Raw genomic sequence first — 24,748 nt, 5'->3', positions numbered from 1 at the left:
GTGTGACCCGTGTGGTGTACATTTCACAAACAAAAGTAATTTGATTAGGCATTGTAAAAGCAAAGTTCATTTGCAAGTTGTACAGCGGGGAAGCGATGGTAATTGCGATGAATATCTGTATAAGTGCTGCTATTGTGGTAAACGATTTGAACGACTACGAAGTACACGCATCCATCAAAAGCATGGCTGCAGAATAAATCTTGACCGTGTAAAATTTCTGTGTGAGAAGTGCGGTGTACAGGTTACACAAAAATTATACTTGAAAAAACATTATAAATTTTGGAAAGGAAGGTTTCTAGCATCAACATCTCTGGTCCTCTAAGGTGTTACACTCCTGATCTGATTTATTGAGAGATGTATGAATTATTTGTATTTTTTCACTCTTAAAACGAACTATAATAATTTATTTTAATAAAAATGAATGTCGCATGAACTGAGAAATGTATACCATGTCAGATTATAATGTGTATAAATGTACAATTTTAAATTAAAGAATTAAAGAATTTTTTATATATTTTTCTTAACCTACTTCATTCATCTTAATGTAATAAACTACATGTGACACGTAATTTTGGTCGGAGTTGTAATGCACGTTTTGTCTTGTTTGTGTGTATTATTTTGTTTTACCAATAATGCTGAAGACTTTTTTTTTTTTTGCTAAAATTATTTATGTCTGAGTATACCATCTGCATTCATAGGATTTTTTATGGGAGATGTTTTGGTAAAGTGCTGGTGTATGTAATACCGTAACGTTAGAGCAAATCTGATAGGAACTTGATTTATTATTTCTGAGAAATAATTTATTACTTCCCGAAATAAAACTAACAGACTTGAGGGAAATGTATGGTCTTAAATCGTAACCTGTCATATATTGGTGTACACTACGGAGGTGATATTAAAAAATTGAATAATGTTAATCAATTGCGCACATTTCGGAGTAAGCTGGTGCACTGGCTGGGTTGTAACAGTAAGATTCTGGATACTTGGTAAGCGATTATTCGTCCGAATTACTCACACATTTGTACCGATTACTAACATGGATTTAGGGATCACGAAAAAAATGTATACTAGCCGGGGTCATGATTTAAAATATTTTGCCGCTTATAATTTTCAGCGTAAGGAGTATGCTATTGGGTTTGAATCTGTTATATACACTACAATTTTTTTTTATAGTAGCGAGTTATACATTCGAGGGCTGATTTTCTGCTCTGGATCCGTGTTTAGCACTTTTAAACCGATTCCAGCGAGTACTTTACATGAGCTTTATTACGATTTCACTGGAGCTTTACGTGAAATGAGTGGGAAGGCTGGCGACGTTATGTATGTATGTATGACTCGAGCAAACATATGACTGCTGCAGCATTCTGAAAGCTTGCAACTCCTGCGCGAGGGGTCAATGTTCATTTGCGGGTGACGGTATGCGTGTCTCGATCGTGTAGTCTCTGCCTCTATCCTTGAGAATTTTTTAAATTTTCTTTGAGGTTAACGAGCTTGAATTTAGGTACTTTTGACTAGACGTACGTGAATAATTTTAAAAACGTATGTATAGGAAGATATTTTTCTACATGAGGTAAGAAAAATACAGAGTTGCTACAATGTCTGAGATAGGTATCCAACACATGGTTCTTACCCTATGAGTGACTAGCACTTGTTTGTCCTATCTCCTCTTCCCTCTTTTACTTTGTGATATAGACGGGACATGGTTGTTTTCAGAGATGATGGTTAAAATGTCTTGGGCAAAGAGTTCTTTGTAGAAATTACTCTGAGTGGCAATTATTTTAGTCGAAGTGATAATTTAATAAAACGTGTAAAAATAACGTGAAGGTTTTTTTTATGTGTAAACAAATCAATGATAGGATGGATTTGTATGTAGAACTGGTAGTATACCACATCTCTTGAAAAACACTGTATGGTATATAATGAAAGACTCCTGGGCTCAAGAAACTAAACTATAGGTGGAAAGGATGATACGGTTCCTAAGATTAAATGAAAGGAACATTGTTGATTTTTGTTCTATATAATTAAATAATTAAATTGAGTTTGGGATGATGGGTTGAAGGTTTAAATAATAAAACTGGACACATAGGCTTTTAAAGAAAATGAGAATTGAGCTAACCATGTCTAGAAAACAATAGAGAATATTGTGAAGCTCATAGGATCATAGATTGTGGTTAATCTCTGACAACTGAAATGCGGAAACGATATCATAAAATGAGTTATATTGATGCAGCTCATGACAATATTGATGACAGCTACGATGATGATTTGAATCTGTGATGGTGACACGGATGCGGAGATTTTACGACAAATAATATTATTAATATAGAAAAGATGGAAGCCGTAGCACGCGAGACCAAATTGATCATCGAGAGTCAATCCAAATGATTGAAGAATAGGCTAAAACTTCTACTTGGTTCGCAAAATGTTGAAAATTTATACATCCTCAATGAAACATGATCTACGAAATGCAGGGTTTATAGAATAAAACCTGCTTTTTTTGATCAGATGTATACTATTTGAAATAAATATACAATTCAATATTAGTTTTATTAAATATCATTCTTACATATGTACTTTCAGGGTTTTTGTGCCTACAGTGTCCATAAAGTATATATAAAATATTTACGTACCTGGTTCTTCAATTTAACAAGTACTTACATTTTAAATTTTTAAATTCGAATTTGTTAAAGAACAATGGCTGAAATGATGTGTGTTATAAACTATAAGTCCTATAACTGATGTGATTTATAAGACTGTGAAATTTTGAGTATAGTATGACCAATAGGATGTTAATATGATGTGTCATTGGCTTGATACTTCGCTTGAATGAAATTTAAATGATACCTTGAGATGAAAGCTTCAAGTGCGTGCATTGCGTGTTCATTTCATTTGTCGAATTTTCTTCCAAAAGTGTCATCTTATTTTGGTGCGCTTCTTCTTTCAATGGTGTTTTGACTCGAGTATTATAGTAATTGGTTCTTGATTTGACTAGCGTATTATTCCAACCGGTGCATGTATATAAGCGAGTCCTAGACAGCAGGTTGCTCAGTTTGTTACTGGCGACGACGACGGTGTGAGGATCACCTAGTTTGATTCTTCTGGTGCATAAGACGTGTAATTACCTGTTCTTGTGAACTCGATGGTATCTTTACCATCTAAAACGTCGAACTTGATGGATGATGTACCATCGACTACGGGAACCCTAACGTCAGCTATGGCGGAGAAGGTGCAGATCCCGTCGGCAACGACGACGTTGTTACGCAGGCTGGTACTGCGTAACGAGGAAACTCGCCCCTGCGGGCTAGTGGGATACCACCCGCCATACAATGCACGGACTCGGCGCGCGAATTTCAATTGATGCGCGTTGGATAGCAGATCCTCGGGTCCACTCGTGCCGAATCGCCTTTGATCGGAGCACGTGGACGTGGTCGGAAGTTTCCGAGCCGCGTTTCTGATTCAGGATGTCCAGAATATTCCTCGCTGTTTTAGTATGGAGCGCAGCGAGTATATAAGCAGGCTGCTAGCACGAGTTCCACAGAGTCTTCTCTCAACCGGCTGCGTGAATAATGGGGTGACCACGACCCGCACCTGCGATCATCGACGCCGAAAGGCTGCCCGCTGAGGTCTTCAAGCTGCGCATGGATGCCGAAAAAGGCGGTAAGAGAGGCCGCAAATTATACAAGTCAGTTACGGACTTGGTAATAATTCAGTGGTAGCCCAGAAACAATTTGCAAGTTGGCACGGGACTTCGGAAGTAAAAGGTATGTGTCGGACTTTGCAGTAAAATGACCAAGGGGAACATAGAAAATTCCGCCGAGGGTCATGAAGTGGTTTGCGACTAGGAGCATAACAGAGTTCTGCTCAGCAATACTTTAAAAAAAATATATTTTCTCGTTCTATTCATACGGTGAAAATAAAAAGTGTTACTACTTGATTAAAACATTAAGGGCATAGTGCAGTGGCATTAGCGGGACTACCAGTCGTGGCGTTTAAGACTACCAATGAACATAAACAAGGAGGTAAATTTTTAATGAAAAACTGTTTTAAAATAATTTCAAGCAACAGCATGTTAGGTGATTTGTCTCCAATTTTCTGCACTAGTATAGTGTTCGTTTTATTACCAAATAGTGTGAATTAAGAGCCGGCGAAAATGTGCAAGTATCAGGGAATCAGCACGGCGGCAGAGGTAGACTAAAGACATTCGCTCCGTCGATGTTTCCGGTCCGACTGGGGTGATCAGGTCAAGGATCAACGGAAATAAAAAAAACACTCGCCGCTATCACTTAAACGACACTTAAGATTTTAGCCAATTTTATTTGGGGAGAAGTGTTGAAATTTAAATTGTGTTAGAAATATCTCGTTCCTAAGTCTCTGGTACTGTTAAAACAATGTCTAATTTTGATCTGTAATTGAAGGTTTAAGTATTTTGTATAAAAAAGAATTTGTAATTATAACTAAAAGAAAAGGGTCCAGTTAGAATTATTTATTGAGGAATAATTCGTGTGGTTATGAGAAAATGTTTAAAAGGTAGTGAATGGTACGTAATTTTGTATAAGTTTATTTCAGGTGTTTTGTTGGTAATCGCTTGGACATGAATTGTAGCAGTAATGTGTAACAGCCAACATAATAAGAAAATTTATATTAATGTATGAGGATTATATGTGTTTGTATAATGTGTGAATAAATCTCTGTACATGCCGTACTAAATATGTGTTATACATTGCTCTGTGTTTCCTTAAGCTCTTGTTGCCATTCTAATTTCCAACGACTAGGTAAAAAGAAAATTGCGCCACTCTGCTCACAGAGTGTGTGCGGTGTGTCAGAACACACATTGGTTCAGTTCAGTAAAATTACAAAATTTCAAATTTCAAAAAGAAAGAGGGTTTTGAGCACAAGAGGTTGAAGTCACAGTTTGCTAATGAAGGTTTTTAGTATTGTTTGTATTTTGTGTATAAGTGTAAATTACTGCCTTACAATGCCTTTTACAGGGACTGGTTGGATCCAGGATTTATCCAAGGCTACGCTGGGACGACTGTTAGTGGACCTGAAACTGCCCGACGTGGACCCGGAGAACATGACGATAGACGAACTTAGACAACGAGCACGAGTCCATTTCAACAAAAGTAGTGAGTCCTCTTCCGACGGACATATACCGGGTAAACCTAAGATAAAGGAAAGTAGATGTTTGGAGTTCATAGTTAAACCGGTGTTAGATCACTTGCCAGTCTTGAAAAATTGTGAACCTGAAAATATAATACTATTTTTGTGTTTAGTGGAGGAAGTCCTTGACTTGAATATTTTGAACTCAGGATCAATTTTCAGCTTGTTATACATTGCTCTGTGTTTCCTTAAGCTCTTGTTGCCATTCTAATTTCCAACGACTAGGTAACAACGTCATCACAAGAGGAGACTTCAACAGTCGCGATACCGTCAGCAGGAGAGACTTTAATGCCGGTGGTGCTGGCTACACAGGAAAACTCTACAAACTTCGTTTCGTCCTCGATGGAAACTTCAATGACTGGTGATTCAAGAACGACTAACGAACATCGGTGCTGTTACTGTGACAAGATTTTCTCAAACAACAGCAATGCTCGACGCCACGAGAAGAGAGAATGTGTTAAGAATCCTCCTCGCAAAATGTTTAGCTGTAACCAATGTCGCAAGCAGTTTGCAAGGCAAGATAAGTTGAAAAGACACTTGAAGAAATGTAGAGGACCTGCTGCGCGTCAGAAAGTAAAGGTTTCGGTGCAACAACGATGCATTGATGTTCATAAGAGTATGCTTGGAGATGGCACAACTGCGGCAACGCAAGTATCTGGATCGGGTCTGAAAGGCTCGTCTTCATCAGCAAGGTATCCTTGCAGCTACTGTGATATGTCGTTCGCATTTTCTCATGATGCACGAAGACATGAACGGAGTAAATGTAAGAAGAATCCATCCCGTATAAAGTTTCGTTGTGATGGGTGTCATGAATGGTTTACATGTATTGATAGTTTGCGACGACATGTGAAAAAATGTAAAGGAGAAGTTCGTGTGTCTGTTAAAGACTTACCTGTAGAAATTTCGACTCCTCGCTTTAGATTGGAGACTCGTAAGCGTACAAGCAAGAAAACTGATGTGCAACAACCGATTGCTATAACGTCTGGACATGAAAATAAACCTAAGACTGTGTTTGGCGCATTACAAGTGAATGATAATGGGTTCTACTTGGCGCAGTCTGCATTTCGTGGAACATTGAAAGATTACTATTATTTAAATACGTTAGGTGAGATGAAAGACATTTGTACTTTTCTTGATAATATCAGACAGGACATAATCAATCAGCTTACTGATGACGTAGCAACAAACGGTCCATTAAAATACAACTTGTGGCTGGACTGTATATATGGAAAGCCGTATCCATTTGAAGACGAAGTGAAGAAGTGTGCATTCAAGACATCGGCTGCAGTAATTTACAGTTCTGACGATGTGAAGCAAACTGTTAAAAACGGTATCCAGATACTATGTCAAGAATAGGAGAACTATGTCAGTAAAGGTTCTGGTTGGACTCTTTCTAGTATAAGCCGATTGGAGCTAAGAATTAGTCATTTCACGCCTATGTGGACCTAAATGTTTATAAGATTGCTGGCTTTCGTAAGTAATCGTGTAGTAGAATATATATTATGTAATAAAATTTATTTTGTGAAAGAACTTGTGTTTTTTTTTTCTGAACCTGTCACTATTATGTTGTATTGTTGTTATATTTAATTTTTTTATCTTCATTCCGAATCGTACCAAGGACCTAAGTCGATCTAACTAATCATTTTATTGGTTGAAAATTTATTTAGTTAATTTTGAACTTCTTCCCGAATTAATAAGTCAATAAATACGAATTTCCAAGACGGTGGTCTTAATGGCTTATAGGATGATTGTAGTACAGGATTTAAAGTCTTTAAGAATTTTGAACATGGTTTATTGAAATTAATATTTTAAATAAAATTAAACTATATTGAATCGATCAAGTATCGAACTAGGGACAGCAACTGACCGGATCAATCAGTATATTGCTTACAAATTTATTTAATGAATTTTGGAATTTTACCCGAATTTCTACCTAAATAATTATACGATTCCAAAATGGCTGCCGTAACGAAACATGCAACAGTAATAGGATCCAATATGGCGGACATAACATAAAGTGTAACGACGACATCGTACTCAACCATGATGGCGGACATAACGAAACATGCTACAATTATATAATCCAAGATGGCGACCATAAGGATATGTGCAGCAGTGGTTTATAAGTAAAATGTTATTAATTTTTTATTATTTAATTTGATTAGTTAATTTTTTTAATGATTTTAAATTTTATCCCGGTTTTCTAACATAAAAATTCCGGATTTTCAAGATGGCGGACATGAGGTCATACTAGGTGAAGATATGCATACTTTGACATGAGTGGTAGGGGTAAGTCAGTCTGCCTGCAGCCACCATTGAGGAAGGAGCCTGTCGCCATTTTTATTTATTTTTTGACCTCGTCGGGTTCGAACCGAGGACTCTGAGCTCCGTGTCAAAAAGTACGTTTTTTAAAAAAAAATATTAAAATTTTATTAATTTAATTTTTTTATAAATTTAAAAAAAAATTACATTAAAATCGGATAATAAATAAAAAAGTTAAAGATGGCGGGCATAACGTAAATTGCAACTGTGACGTCATCATTCAAAATGGCGGATCCAAGATGGCGGAAAGTTCGAGAAAACAAAATGATGTCATCCAAGATGTCAGATCCAAGATGGCGGATCCAAAATGGCCACCGGGGTCAAGGTCAAGGTCAAAGCTCCCCACAAGTGGCTTAGAGCGGCATGACCTTGGGGGAATTTAAGCCACTATGGGGACATTTCTAACTGCTGGAATTTTTGAGGACTAAAACGGGAAATTTTCCCTCGGATCGGGAATTTTTCCCTCGAAAACGGGAATTTTTTTCTTAAAACGGGAAATTTTGAGTCATTTTGAGTCAATTTTGAGGAATTTTGAGGAATTTTGAGTCAAAAATGGCCGCCGTGACGTCACAATCCAAGATGGCGGACCGACAATTATCAATCCACACAATCCACAGCCTGACGCCTGTCCCAGTAGCCCCTATTATATACTACTCATGTGCGTTTTCATATTATATTTTCTGGGAAACTGCTTATGACATTTCTCATAACCAAACATTTTGCGAGGAGGATTCTTAGCACATTCTCTCTTCTCGTGTCGTCGAGCATTGCTGTTGTTTGATAAAATCTTGTCACAGTGACGGCATCTATGCTCGGTAGTTGTCGAATCACCAGCCATTGAAGTCTCCAAGTCACGTCGTTCATCGTGGATTCCTGTGCAGCCAGCACTGAAGTCATTAAGCTCTCTTCTGCTGGTAGTAACACGACTGTTGAAGTCTCCTCTAGTGCTGTCGTCGCTGCCATCGTGATCTGCACCATCATCTTCGTCACTGACGTCAGCTTTCCCGTAGTCGATGGTAGGCTACAACTTCCATCGAGTTCGGTGTTAAAGAAGATATAGATGCCATCGGGTTCACAAGATCAGGTAATAACGTGACTTATACACCAGATGTAGTAAACTAGGTGATCCTTACACTGTCGCAGCCAGTAACAAACTCAAAGTCCTTTCGTCTGGGACTCGCTTATATTCACGCAACCGGTCGAATAATATGCTAGTCTAAACACGTTTCATTTACAATAATATACTAGCCAAATCAACATCTAAAAAAGAAGCACAATCGGAAGCATATTCGACAAGCAGGAAGCACAATCAAAGAAAAGGAAGCACAATCGGAACCACATAGTAAGCACAATCAACGAAAATGAATCACAATTTGAAGTACAATCCTAAAAAAAGCTCATTTGGTAGTAAAACAACAAAATGGAAGCACAATTGGAAGCACAATAATCAAAAAGGAAGAACAGTTCAGAAAAGGAAGCACATTCGGAAGTACATTCGACAAATAGGAAGCACAATCAACAAAAATGACGCACATTTTTAACGTAAATTCAACAAAAAAGGAAGCACATTTTGCGAAAATGATAATTCTCAGCAATAAGATACGATAATACAGTCTCGTCTACGCACATTCATAGAAAAGGATTTACATTGTGCAAAAATTCAAATCAGTAGGATGCGATCATAAGATATAATGACTCCAACAGTCATTGACTCCAACGGTCATTGCCTCCAACAGTTATTGACTCCACCAGTAATTTACTATATCAGTCTTTAGCTCCATCAGTTTTTTGTCTCCCATACTTATTGACTCCATAAAGTCTTAGGCCTAGCTGCTATTTGGCTACTAGTCTACAAGTCTATGAGGCTACAAGTCTACAAGTCTACGTGGCTACGAGAATACTTGGCTCTAACGTGTTGTATGTAGGTAAATATTATTTCTTTATTTTATGTGGGATGCGGGATGCTCACTAACGATTGAAAAAGAAGGAAGGATTCGCTAGACACCAAGGAGAAGGAAATTCGTCCTTCATTTTTTAGTCTCAGCCGTCTCAAAGCACGTTATTTGACTCAACAATGGAAGTTTTTTTTTTGGTTTTAATTCCACCTGATATTAAATATTTTTAGTTAGGCAATTTGGTAGCAGAAATTTATTATTTAAATGTAAGTCTAAATAAAATTGCAGGCCCCGTTAAGTGAAATATGTTCATGCAGAGATCGGAGAAAACTAAAGCACGTTTCCCTTAACATCAGAAAATCACAGATAAAAAATAACAATAAAAATTAAAAAGAAGAATAAAAATTACAAAAAATTCTGGCTTGTTCTAGAATTCTATCCTTTCTCAACAACGGTGAAGTTCACAAGCTGGCAGAAGCTGGGTAAGTTGGGGCGGTGAATACACAGATTGTCACATTGTTATTGTAGGAAAACCCTACCTAACGAGAATTCCCCAAAAGGCAGGACAAGTGCAATACACGGGAGTCTAAGAGGTTGCATAACTCCTAGGCCCCAGGAAACCCGTGACTCACCAGTCGACCGAGCCCCTAGCAACAAGGCAGTGAGCGCTGATTGGCTCAAGATGATGTCACTTCAAGTTTGTGCTGATTGGCACTTGATGATGTCATGCTGGGTTCGCCGGGTATAAATACGGGTTTGTTAGCAAGCAGCAAGCAGAAGGTGCCTGGCTGCCAGCCAGAGGCTTCGGCTTAACACCGCTCTGAAGAAGACAACAGTTCGTCACGCTGCCGCCATCGCCCACGACGCCCGGAACTTCGCTACACCACGCCGCTACCGACTTAGAAGAATCAGCACTCGGGGCAGAAGGGAATCGCTGCTCCGCCACGAGAGTCAATCACTCGGCATCGAGAGGCAACAACCGGACTCTGCCTGCGGCGGACGAGCCACCATCTCCAGAGTCTTATCACCTTCATCCGCAGCCGAGGTGGGACTTAGGCGAATTTCAACAAGCAGTAAGTGGAACTTTAACTTTTCACACTGGACCGGGACTTAGCCGCAGACGACATAATAAGAAGAAACGGACTTAACCTCAGACGCCATGACTCAACACCAATACTCGCCAGGAGCGAGTAGGAACTCGCTCGGCGAGTAATTTTGTGAAAAGCTGCTAATCAAATTCGAAGTCCTCAGGGGTGGGCTAATACCCCCTGAAGGAAAATACTGAAGGGAGCAAACTTTTGATTAGGGACACTCGCTCAGCGAGTGGGGAAGGAGCGAGTCGGCGCAACGAGAGTGGAAGTCGACATCTACATCGTCCGCATACGTCGAAGAGGGGTTTATAGGTAGCGTTGGCGAACTCACCCGGAATTGACTTTGTACTTAGAGTAGTAAATTGATAGAGACAGGACTGAGACGTCTGATAACCGGAAATATAAAAACAACGAGTTGGCCGCACCTCAATAGTGTGTAGGCGAAAGCGCCACTAGGGATCTGACTTAAATGTTAAATATAATAAAAATGGAGGGCGGACCCAAACTCGCAGCGTTGGTCTAAGTTTAAATCAAGTGTATGTTTTGAATTGTGTGTCAGAAAAAAATTGTGTGTAATTGAGTAAAGTTCAGTCTAGTTTGGAATTTTGGTAGTAACAGGAAATTAATTCAAAGAAAATATAATACCAAATTTATATTGTTTGTTGCCATAGCGAACATAATCGGTAAATGTCAGGATTATTATTTGTTGTTATTGCCAGATTATTGCAACAAATTAAAAGTGTGTAATTTGTGTTCACAGAGATCGTCAGCCATTTGCAGTAAACCTGTTTGAGCTATTGAAGCAAACGGCGACGTATCACTACCAAGTTTGCATGTTTGTCGTGTGCTATATCATAACCAATAAAAGCGTCTTGTACACAAAACTGTTTAAGTTTCTTCGCAAGATAAAAACCCAACCTATCTCCCTTGGCAACTCTGTTCGAGTCGCTGCAGGAGATAACAACATTTCCATTCAATGTGCACGATTTAAAAAGCAGTAAATACGTGGTTTTAGATACCCTGTCACTATGTTCTCCCCTGACGGGTCACTACCAGTGACTGAAAATCAGTATGTGACAATTTGAAAATTATTCCCAGTCATGCTTTAATGTAAGAGAATGTTAGTGCAATGACCCTTTGTGGCTTAGTATTTTGAAAGATCTGCGTGATAATAAGGACGTCCCATACATCGAGAACAATGACCTCATTTGTTTCCCTGGGAAGCCTGGGCGCACCCGTAAGACTTTCGTGTGAGCTGTCCAGTGTCCGATGGTCTTGGCATATATTCATGCCTCACTCATCGGCAGTCACTTGGGTATAGACAATACGTTCTGCCACATCTCCCCTAGTTTCCCCTTTCCGATTCCTTGATGTCTTTTTATTTGTAGGAGTATAACCCTTCCCCGATTTTGCTTTTGCATTTGCGCAGTAGCTCCGCCCTTAGGGCTTGCATTGCAGTGTGCTAGGCCTCTTGCCCTCAGGTATGGTACGATATTGCGAAACTTATTGCGAAACAATTTTTGGTACAATCAACCATGGCTGCAGAGGGTGGATAAAGGTGGGTTTAAATAAAAAAAAATCATAACTATCCTAGTAGGCATCATCAAATCCGTTTTAATGTTTCATAAAAAGTTTATATTTAATTTAAAACTTTTGTTTGAAATATTTTTTTTTATTTTACAAACCATTACTATAAGGGGTTGGAAAAAAATTGGGTTGGAATAATATAATAAATAAAACTTCCCTACCATGTACCTACACTATCGAATACATTCTTATTTTTGTTTGTCTTCCTATATAGTGTCTATATCTTATGTCAGTAGTAAATTTTTATGTAACCAACCATTTCTGCAAGGGGTATAAACAACAAGGCTTGAAAGACGAAATATATTGATACACACATCGGAAGGGAAAGGTGACCAAGTACTTGCGAAATTTACAAGTGGCGTAAAAGATGACAATATTTATTTTACACAATATATACAAGCTCTAAATATTCAAAATAAATTCTGTGAATTCTTAATAGTTCTGAGGGAACAAGTACTTAAGTCTGTTAACAAACAAACAATTATAATGTTATCTTTAAAAGATTTGTGCAATTGGAGTGCATGACTTGATGTAAGTTTTTGGACATACGCCATTGCTAAGAACTTTTTCTGTTGAAGAAAAACTAATAAATAAAATAAATAAATAAAAATACCCAAAAGAGACAAAAAAAACACAAAATTAAGCAAACAATTGCTGTTGTCAACAAGGATATGAACACCACAAAATATTCCGAAACAGGAATATGGTCAACAAACAAAGAAAAACAAAGAAAAATGTACTAAGAGAACGAAAAAAAACCCACAAATGATGACAACACAAAAATATTGAACCCAAAATAATTCAGCACAACAGTTGAAACGAGACAAAAAACACGACAAAACAAAAAGACAAACAAATACAATAGTTTTACCAAAACAATTATAATGAAATGCTCACATCAAAGAGCCCTAAATATGTATTTAAAATTGGGAAATTGAAAATCAATTAAAATTAACGAAATACTGAGCAAACTGAACCAAAACTGGAAATTCAAACTGGCCAAGCAAAAACAGAAAGCATTAAGGTGAACCATTACTCCATTTCAATAACTTGAATCGTAAAACCAAGTAGGCCACTTCAAACATAAAAATAGGAAGCTAACTATTCAGGTTCGCATTTAAATTGAAAAACATTTAAAAAAATATTTAAAACATTAATAATATCAAAAAAGTAACACCTAATACTAAAATAAATTACTTTATGAAATATCTGGTGTTCTGGAATTTATGAATATCTTGTAACAGGTGTAAAGGTAAATTATACAAATGATTATATGGAGAAGTCTTTACAGTGTGTAACCAACCATTGCCTGAGTGCGCGGCAACATTATATTTGGCTGCTGGTCTTGCAGCGACAGCAGGTCGGGCGACGATGGACCAAGCGAGTGGCCAGTCTATGGGGCTGCTCAGCTCGCAGTTCCTTCGAACTCCACGCACTCGATCGCCGAGTACCCCAGCGCCGACGACGCCTGTCTCGGTAGATATCAGCAGGCAGGTGTCCGTCACGACGATACACGACGAACTCGCTCTGTACACGGGAAGCCTGTGCTCAAATCACCCACAGTTTAAAGCACAGACAGTTCAGAATTTTTGGCAATGTCAGTCGTAATCGTGGTCTCCTCTATGCCATCTCTCTCATTGTCTCTCTCTCTCTATGTCCAGTTGCTATGTCACACACCACCAAACACAGCCAACCTCACCACAAGAATTGCCAATTCTATGGCCATCCTATTAATATTATAAACGCGAAATTTTGTAAGTATGGATGTATGTTTGTTACTCTTTCACGTAAAAACTACTGAATGTATTTGAATGACATTTGGCCTACAGCTAGCTTATAACCTGGATTAATACATAGACCCCATATTAATATGAAATTGCACCCCTAAGGGAGTGAAGAAGTGATAGTTTCATTTTTTAACAGAAAAAAATCATAGGTCATAGACATACAAATAGTGAGTAGTGTCATTTATCTATGTCTGACACACGATCATACACATAGTAAAGTCTGGCAAATTAATATTTTTTTTCCTTGGTGAGACCAGTCCGCTTAGTGGAGCTCGCAGCGGCTAGCATAATAAAGGCGCTAATAACAGTTTTGTTCTTAAGTTCGTCAATAGATAGAGTTGCCTTGAATGTTAAATGCACCATCGTTTAATGCGTTTGTCATGTCTTTAATTTTCGTTAGTTTGTGCTGTATGCGTTCCTATACCATTCATCCGATTGCGATTAAATTTTGGTGATTTGTTATGCGCATGCCCATGAAGGTTAACTATTTTTCAATAGTTGGAGCACGAATCGTGCAAAAAAAGTGTTTATTTAATTTTATATAGCGGCACTTCGTCTGTTTTTGTTGTATAAGTGCGCACGCATGACAAAATTTATTTAAATATAAAAGAGAGTCATAGATAGAGTGATATATATATATATATATATAGAGTGAGATAGAGACGGAGATATACGTTGAGATAGAGCGAGGTATAGAGAATGAAATGGGTTAGATAAATAGATATACCTATAGATGTATAGAGCTATATAGAGACATATATTGAATATATAGAGATAGTGGGAAGTATATATGTAGATATAAAGAGATAAATAGAGATAGAGCGATACATAGATGTATATAGATGTAGATAGAGATAAATATATATAGAGAGATGGATAGATGATTTGTATATGTGGAACTACTTCAAACATATTACAAAACAAAACTGAATAAGGCATTGCAATGCAGGCCGAGAATTAGCTAGATAATGGAATCTTTTCAATATTAGTAATCTCTTATTTAAGCTTTTTTCTACATTGCTTTATAAAGTCTAAATTACATACAGACCAGGTAAATAACTATAAACTGGCAGAACAACGTCTGTCGGGGTCTGAAAGTGATATAAATTAATTTTCACACTTGACATTCAAATAAAGAAGACAAATACTAACTACACCCTGTGTTCAGCCCGGGCAACGCCGGGTATTGCAGCTAGTACATAAATATTCGCTAGACTATGACTATGTCTAAAGAGAATCACACTTGTGCGTATAAAAACTTTAGTCATGAACTGCACAACACAAGTCCAAACACCTCGAACACTTAAACTCTTCGGTATCATACTCCAGAGATTAAGTCTGTATGCGCCAAGGCTTACCAGAGCTAGGGAAAAATACCATAAAGTACTTAAAGTGTTTGTAGGGCAGTTACCATACTATAAAAAGTAATCGGAATCATGGTTTGATTTATTCCTAATTTCAACAAGAACGTCATATTAAAAATCAAACACAACTGACATACTAGCAAGGGTGTAGTCAGAGCATCTAATATTATATATATGATAGCGTACACCTTGGACGGAATTATAAATATATAATTTTACCAAATTTAAGTAATAACAAAGCAACATTTACCAATTTTACAACTTACACATAAATGAGATAATCTTATTCAAAATACAGACATCAACCATACTAAACATTACCTCCAACATGCAGTTATACTAGTTACCCCAAGTTGACGTTCATTCAAGCTAACAGGGTGGACGGCACCGAGACTCGGAGTCTGGAAAAATAGTTTAAAAAAAAAAAAAAAAAAAGGTAAATTCTCAATTTTTACTATCAGTTGTCTGGAGCTACAGTTACAAGAAAACACAATATAAAACTAACAAACAGAGAAATTTCAAACAATGGCGTGCGGACATCACGCATTCGTAATTTTAACAGCAGGGTTAACCCTAACCCGATCCAGCACAAATACGAGAACACTCAAACGTAAAGAACTGTTACACGATAACATGAGTACAGTACTCATTCAAACTAGAAATGTAATGTGCAAACACGAGAAAAATCTGCCGCCTATGCGAGGCGACGAAACAAGAACCACGGAAGGATAGGTACTTCTAAGCATTAAAAATATATATATATATATTTAAGTTTGCTTGCACCCGAGACATAGTACTTACCTTGCATTGTGGCAAACGCTCCGTTCAAACCCGCAACGGCCAGAATTCACGACGGAGAATTATTTACTATTAAATTTTAAGTTTATCAGACAGCAACCAAGAGCAACTAAAATTTGGTGAACTGATATGTATAGTTATGTGATAAAGTATGCGGTTGTCATGCATATAACAAATAACAGAAAGTTGCATAAAATAATTCACCATACTTGGTCACTGGCCTCGTTGCACAAATGAAACATTACGGTCACCCATCGCAGACTGGCAAACAGCAGAGGCTCATGCAAACACACCCCACACCGCGATGACATTGTCGGACGACGATCTAAACTAGAAGAACTTAACAGGGAGATTCACGAAATTTACAGCATAAGTCCCCACCTCTGCGCATGAGCAGCAGGCGTGGAAGGGAGGGGGTAAGTGACAAACTAGGAAAGGAGGGAAAACGAATGATCTCTTGTTGTCGGCGGTGGAAGGGGATGGTAACACAAGAAGGATATGAATTTGGAGCGCGCGCACGGAGTTTGAAGCGGCTATGATGCTTAATATTATTATTTTAATTACTTGTGTAAATCATTATTGTTAAACGGTGTTATGTGAATAATGTTTTAGCTGTATAACTAACTATTTTTGGTGGTGTTGATTTTCGTACTTTGGTTTGACATGGGTAACTATTTGTTACGGATTATTTTTTTGATATGCGACCTCAGCTAAAGGGGATAAAGTTTCCTATACCTAATCTATATTCTTGAAAATTTATTCTCCGTATGTATTGGCTCGCAAAACTCAAAAAGCAGTCGCTCGATTGACTTGAAATTTTGACACCATGTTGCATTTCGATACGTGAGTGTTTTTATAGTAAAATTTTCCAAAAAAATAAAAAAAATCTGGAAATTTTCCGGGAAGTACGTCACTTTGGTTATTATGGGTTTTGTTATAAACAAAGATAAACTAGTCTGAGCGTTTTTCGAAAATAAAAAAATGTTTTGATATAATTTTTATAATTTTTATTCACGTATGTGAATTTAAAATAATAATTAGTAGACAAGGTCTTCCAAAGCATCGAAACAAATCATCGAAATAACGCATGGTTATACGGAAGAGACATTCTAGCGGCTAAAAATGTCGATGTATACGATATGAAAAAATCATTCGTAAAAGAATCACAGGTGAAACAGTGACACACAAATCCATTGACTCAGTGATAAACTAAAGTGAAGAAGTGAATTTACCAACGGAATTACTTAATTAATTTTATATTTCCGGATTACCGTCACACATTCTGAATTTGAAAATTGAAGAGCCAGTTATATAACTCCAAAACATCAATCAGTCAAAGTTATGGATTGGCAAACGATTAGTAGTTAAAAAAAAATTATGAACACACTAATTAAGGCAACTTACGATTGTACATCATAAAGTTTAATATTTACTACTTCCACGAATACCACTCATTCCGACCGACATAGCGTTCGAGTTCAAACGGCTTCAATTTCCAATACCCCTTGCGATCGCTATGACTATCATTAAAGCCCAATGGCAATCTTTGCAAGTGTGCGGTTTGACTTAGAAAACTTGCATACGTCGCATGCTCAATAATCGGTAAACCACCTATTCTTTATGAATATGCAGAAAACGGGCAAACAAAAAATTTAGTCCGTAGGCTTTAAAATAAAAAAGATTTTATGTAAAAAAAAATATTTGTTTTCCTTTCCTTTCATTACACAGCATGGCCAGAGCAACGCAAGCAGGATATTTAAGTGAATGAATGTTTTCTTGGTGAATCTATGTTCGCTAGAATACTTTGATTTACTTTCCGATACATTTCATCTCAGACTGAGCTGCAGCGAATCGTGGTAGTGTTAAGCTAGTAACTGAATAAGCAAGAAGTTTCACTTCTGTCACACGTATACTACAAGCAAACTTTTTTTTATTAATAATTGGACTGTAATTGCTTATAAATTAAATGTGCTTATGCCCTCACATTTGCAGTTTCTTAGTCTTAAGCGTTCTCATACGTTGTGATATTATAAGAGATTTGGTAAACTCAGCCAACTTGCTAGTTGTTTGATAATGGTTAGTTTGTTAAATAAATGTATATGCCTTTCCTATGAAAACAGTTATTCATGGACTTATCTCTGTATTGTTTCCTAAAAATTTGTAATTGCCAAACACACTTCTCTCTCTGACTTCATTTGAAACAGATCAAGTCTATAGATGGCTTTTTTTGTATATGTTTGTGTGTAACTTTTCAGCGTTAGTTTGTAGCTTTTTAGGAGTGGGGTCACAGTAAGCTTTTTTTTGTCTTAATAACATAGTTTGAATTTTGAAAAATTATTTTTATTCCCCAAATTATTTTAGATTTTTTTTTTCATTTCAGAATAAATTTGGTACAATAGTCTAACTTTCTTAATTTTTCGTGTTTATAAATGATGCCAAATTAATATAGATGGAAAATCTTTAAGTTGGCCTATTACAGAATAACTCACGAAATTATAAAATTGAATCGTACAAATACTACTATTATTCCTGCCTCTTTCCATTTTCCCACGAAATGAAAGTTTTTTGAATTCCTCTGCTCCTCGTCCACCTAACTTTTCAGTCTGAGCTGCGTGCACTCAATGTTCCTACAAATGGCGGATGGCGATGTCACCGGTGATAACGGAGGGGAGTGGAAACTGTTCTTATGTACGGGGAGGAGATGGGAGCAGCAGTAAGTCGATATTAGCAATGATGTTGTCAGTGGTCCCTCGCTCCTTTAATGCTATTTCTCGTAATCGACCAACTTCAAGAGTCCCTCATGAAATATTGATGCTTTCCGCAGCCCACTCTCAGAGGAATTTTTCGTTCAATACATTGACATGTATGGTAGCATGAAAATATGGAGAGGATTTTACAATGAAGCTTTTGTATTTCCTTATAACTATAATAACTATAAAAATGTTTTTATGTAGAAAGGTTATTTCCTTAGCATACTGCAATCATTTTTGAAGCGAAGATTGCTACAAATTAAAAAATAAGAATAATTACCAAAATTATGTACAGTTAAAATATGATTTTTTATGGCATGGCTACATGCAAGTTTTTACTAAACAGTTTTATAAACAGTGTTTTGATGTAAGTACTCATTTACTTGGCAGTTGTGATGAAGACACATTTCACAGTTTTTATTTCGGCCAAAATATATTTTGTTTACTTAAAAAATTTTTTTATTAAATGCAATTGCTTTATTTTTTTCATTTTGACGATATGTAAACTAAATTATAATTTAATTTTTGCCTTAAGAAATTTTTGTTTTTTCACATTCTTAAATTAGAGATAACTGTATATTCTTCGATAGGTAAGCAGATAATGCAAGAGACAATGTCACAAGCTATGAGTGCTGTCTTATTCCAAAACCATGTTTGGTTATATTAATTGATCCGGACCTTTGTGAATGATTGAGTACACAATATCCATAGCTGTAAGGGTTCAACACTAGTTCTAGAATGCTTGACTTTAAACTGCTCCACGCTCGAATGTGAAGCTATGCACATGGCAGTAAGGATAGCCGCGGTCTGGCGCCGGGGATGTCCCGCCAGCCTTTGCCGACAGCCAGTGTTATCAGGCCGAGGCAAGTCGCGCGGATCAGAGGTCACGCACAGAGCCGGGGGTTCCCCGCCGTGCGTCTGCGTCGGTGTCAAGGGCTCTGGCACGAACTTCTTCTTCTTCTTGTTGTTGTTGAGCTAGAAACACACTCTCTCATATTTCTATTTTAGTCTAACATTACTGCTACCTTTCCAATAAACACCTTACAGTTAACTACATCGGAATTTGCAGCTGGTGCACCGGGTGGAGAATAAATGGAGGAGGGGGCTGGGGCTGATTAGTAGGACTCTGAAGGGGACTGGAAGGAAAGTAAAAGAAAAGGCAAATTCCACATTGGTGAGACTGGTGAAGGAATAAACCACAGAAATGCTTGGAGAAGATAATTAAAGAGCTAGAAGGGGTATAGCGTAGGACAGCGATATGGGTGACACGTATGTTTGTGAAGATGGGTTGAAGGAGGGATGGATGCATAGACCATCGGTGATGATTAATTAACTAGGGTGGGACACACTGCAAAGGAGTAGGAAGGGAGAAAGACTGGTGAAATTGTTTAAGGTAATTATGGGAAAGGGGGGCTGAGGAAAGCTGGGAGGTAGTTTTGTGCAGAGGGGAGTATAGAGGGCGGAGGGATCATCAGTGGAAGATCCAAACAGAGTGGAGACGCACGGAAAAAGGGAAGCAGGTATTTCTGGTAAATACGGGACGACAACGGAATGAGCTTGAGTGGAGGCTACTGGATGTAAGAGGAGGAGGCTTCATGAATTGGGACAGTCAGGTGTAGAGAGGGGAGCTCCTGTCTCCGGGCGGAAGCCCAACCTCAAGCATGCGTACTAATCTATTCACACAAAATTCAAGCTTTCCTTGAACGAAATATATAATTGTTTATGATGACGAAGTATTCAAAATATATCTTTGTGCAGTATTAGGTAATCATGTATGTTCTGATATTAAATCGCATTTAAATATTGTCTAATTTGTAAGTGTAGAGGTAATGTTTTCAGTAGCGAGTGATAGTCTCTGCCTCTCCATCATAACCCCCCTTCCCCAAGCTTCAACTCTGGTTACCAATTCCAAAGTAAACAAGATGTGCCCAGATGGGGCCTAACCTGCATGTTAAAAATCTAAATCAAAGGAAAAATTAACCTAAGGTGTAGTTCTCAACAAGGTGGCAGAAGACAACATCAATAAGTAGGTTAACTATATTGGTTTATTATACTCTTCAAAAAGCAAAACATTTATGATAGTAAATATATAGGCCTACTTAGACATAATAATTATCATGTCTCTACTTTATAGGCTTTGTGAAAACCACACAATCCAAAATATAATGAAAATTATAAGCCAACTAAGCAAAAACATTTATGGTTGAATATCTCTACATAATTATACTTGCCTAACACAGGTGATTGGAGAGCTAATGAAAAGAAAACTATTAATTGAAAGAAATATGGCCGCCACAAGAGCATTCAACAAACTCTTTAACACTTTAATTGTAACCAGGAAACATCGCAATAAAAACAAACTAAGGCCTTTACAAATACCTACTTAACTCTTCAAACACCCATTCGGACTCGCTCTTTCTCTCTCTCGGCGTGTATTATTCATCCATGGTCGGCTGATGGTCCTGCTGCTCCATTACGAACTGCCCAAAACACGAGTATATAATAATATCCTAAATTTGCCTCCCTTCCCCTCAATTTCCACTCAATTCTCCAGGAGAATATCGAGTTCTAGAGAAATATACCGAAAGTTCTAGAATGATCACTACAGTCAAAACAATCGATACACAGACGAGTCTTGGTTATTTCTTCTTCTTCTTCTTCCTAAGAACTCATTTAAAAAACCCTTAGTTTTGAGCTGTTTCGGAAACAACCCTGAGGATTTTGCTTGAAGTGCACAGTATTTACTAGCACATAGCAGTACCTTATCTATGACTTGTGATGGTCATATGATGTAAACAGGTAAGGTTAGTGTCCTTAAATGTTTTTAAATGCAGAAAATAAAACATCAAACAATTTGTGACCAAATACACATGGTCACATCTTACACAGATTACTGCGAGGGCAACTTCAGCACGCCTATGTCGTGACGTCCCTGCTCCCTGCTGGTTCTCTAACCTCGGGGCAAATAAATCTCAGATTTTTTTTAGTTACAATTGGTGTTATTTTTTAAATACTAACTGTTTTGCATGCCAAAGATGTTTTTCTAATTTTTAATTCCATGCACGAACATGTAGATTTATTTTTTAAAAAATGTCTAAATGTTTACTGAACAGATTGGATTTTTAAATAGAAAACATCAAATTATAATAGTTTAAAAAAATATTGAAACTGGTATCAACAATGGTAAGTTCAGTGAAGTGTCTTCAAATTGTTTGGCTGTCTAATTTCCGTATCTCAATATCCAAGGAAATTGTGTGCCTCCACAGTTTTACAAATTATTACAAATTATGTGATACAGTCACAGATCTTAAAAACAAAGGACACAAAACTCACAGAGAGGTCATAGAAATATTGTAGACCACTTATAGGTGTAACCTCGTCAGTAGTATATAATACCTGTGGGGCACGATGAAATGAAGCACCAGCCAGCCTGGACCAGTCGGGCTGGAAACCAACGCCCGATGTCACCCCGCATCAGGTCGCTGGCGAGTGACGGCACTTATCAGGCGTCGATTCCGACCCTGGCGACCCTGTGGGGTAGGATGGCACGCCACCCCACCCAGCCTGGACCAGTGGGGCCAGCGAACATCACCCAATGTCACGGGGCCAGTTACCCGGTTTTTGTCGTCGACCCCGGCCACACTTGCGAAGTATGATGGCACATCTCCCCACCCAGGCCGACTGGGGCCAGGAGCCGGGACACTCCTCCAGGTGCAACTTCAACTGAACGGGTGGGAAATGGAGGCACTGGTGGACACCGCAGCAAGCCACACCTATGTCGCAATTTACCTCATCTCCGAGGCAGATGTGGAGCAGGGGTTCGAGACTATCTAACTGGCCATCACTGGTGTAACATGCTCATGACCAAGCATGTCCAGGTAAAGATAGTCAGATAGTAGAACCGAAGCTCTCGTCATCTGCGACTAAATGGGATGGACTGGTCCTGGGACTCCCGTGGCTGGTGCAGGAGTATGCTATCATCGAGGTATGTGATGATAAACTTTATGTAGCACATAAGGATGGTATATAGTGTATAGTCTGAGGCATCCTGGCACACCAGTCCAAGTGGCAATTTTGGACGACCTGAGGAAGAGTGTGCCCCCAGAGTTTATGCCCTTCTTGAACAGCAACCTGGAACAGCAGCCCAAAGTGTTCGTTTAAGCAGACCTACTGTGCTGGAGCACCATAGCAGAACACTGCAGTTTCATAGTGTCCCACGTGCCCCCATTTGCCAAGCCGACAGGGTTAGGACCCCGGGAACTTATAGCTATAAGGGACCAGCTTGCTGAGATGCTGAGAGATGGGGTGATCGAGCCTAGTGAGTCAACCTACAACTGCCGAATCGTGATGGTGAGCAACAAGGATGGCACCCTGAGGTTCTGTGTGAGTTTTAAACCGGTGAACGACCTTACCATCCCCTCCCCACCACCTCACATCATCAAAATCGCAGAAGCTCTATCCAGGCTGGGTGATGCCCAGGTGTTCATGTGCCTAGACCTAAATTCTGGGTAATGGCAGGTACTGGTATGCCCAGAGGACAGGCCCAATACTGCCTTCACAGCCCCCGATGGATGCAGGTTCCAGTTCTGTACCATGCTGTTTGGGCTGATGGATGCCCCTCACGATATTCCAGACCATAATGGTCTGCATCCTAGTTGGGTACATCGGCACGTTTGCCGAGTTCTACCTGAACGACATGTTCTTCTAGTCTCGGATGTGGGAGGACCATGTCCACCATCTCGCACTAGTCCTCTAGAAGTTGGCCACACAGAGACCTCCTGCATTCCCTACAAGTGCCACATCGGGACCGAGGAACTGGAGCATCAAGGGTTGTCGGCCAGTGCAGGAACAACTCGCCCCATTGACGAAAACCCTCACCCTACACCTGCAAACAGCTGCAGTGACTCATTAACCTTCGCAATTGGTTCCGCTGTTTCATACACAAATTTGGCCATTGTTACCATCCCCATGAAGCACCTTCTGTTACCCCAACACAATTTCTGATTGACCGAGACAGCAGAGCCGGCCATCATCAACAACAAGCAACTGTTTCACGATTGTCACATTCTTGCCCACTTCAACCTTGACACACACATCTTTGTGCAGACCAATGACAGCCAGATCGGCATTGGAGTGGTCCTGTACCAGCTGGGGGGAGAGGGAGAGTAGCATACGATTGAGTATGCTAGCTCAAGTTTCGGCACCATCGAGCACAAATGCCATGTGAATGAGCAAGAATTAATTGCTGTAGTTTGGGCGCTCGACCTGTACTAACACCACCTAGAGGGCAGGCAATTTACTCTCCGCATAGAGAGCCAGAGCCTAAAATGGCTGAGTTCAGCCTAGGGGCGCAAATTGGAATTAACTTGGTGAGCCCTCATGGTGCAAAGCTTCATATTTATGGTAGAGCACATACCAGGCCGCGAGAAACAGCTGGCAGACGAGTTGTCGTGGCACTCAGATCCCAACAACGCCTTCCATGATGACCAGGGGTGGGAAGAGCTGCTTCCCTCCTTCCAACCCGGAAGTCGCATTGGCTACCAACATTCTGGCCACTCTGTATGCCACCCGAGCAGTGGAGCCCGACCAACAGCTCGCCATCCTAGTCATGCTAGACACTCTCCTAGCTAAGATCCACCAGGCCAGGTACAAGGATGTCATGACTCGGAGAGATATCGCTGCTTGTGGCGAAGAGGTCCGCCCCCACCAACGGTGCCTAGAAGGCATACTGCGGACCCAGGTACATGGTGACATGGATGCGTGGTGCTTCCACATGACCCCTGTCATGAGGGATTAGCTTCTACCATGAAGCGACCTCGTGCTGACCAGATGCAGTAGGAGTTACAGAAGACATTCTACTGGCCTGGAGTTGCCCACGAAGTCTGCGACTATGTATGGAGCTGTCAGGTCTGCCAACAACAGAAGTCATGCAAGTCAGAAGAGGTGGAACAGCAGAGGCCGAGGTGCAAAACTTTTCACACAGTCGCGTATGAC

Source organism: Bacillus rossius, chromosome 1 (genome assembly GCF_032445375.1).
Source record: "Bacillus rossius redtenbacheri isolate Brsri chromosome 1, Brsri_v3, whole genome shotgun sequence".
NCBI lineage: Eukaryota > Metazoa > Arthropoda > Insecta > Phasmatodea > Bacillidae > Bacillus > Bacillus rossius.
The sequence above is the reverse complement of the archived record's forward strand: the minus strand, read 5'-3'. Positions refer to the sequence as shown.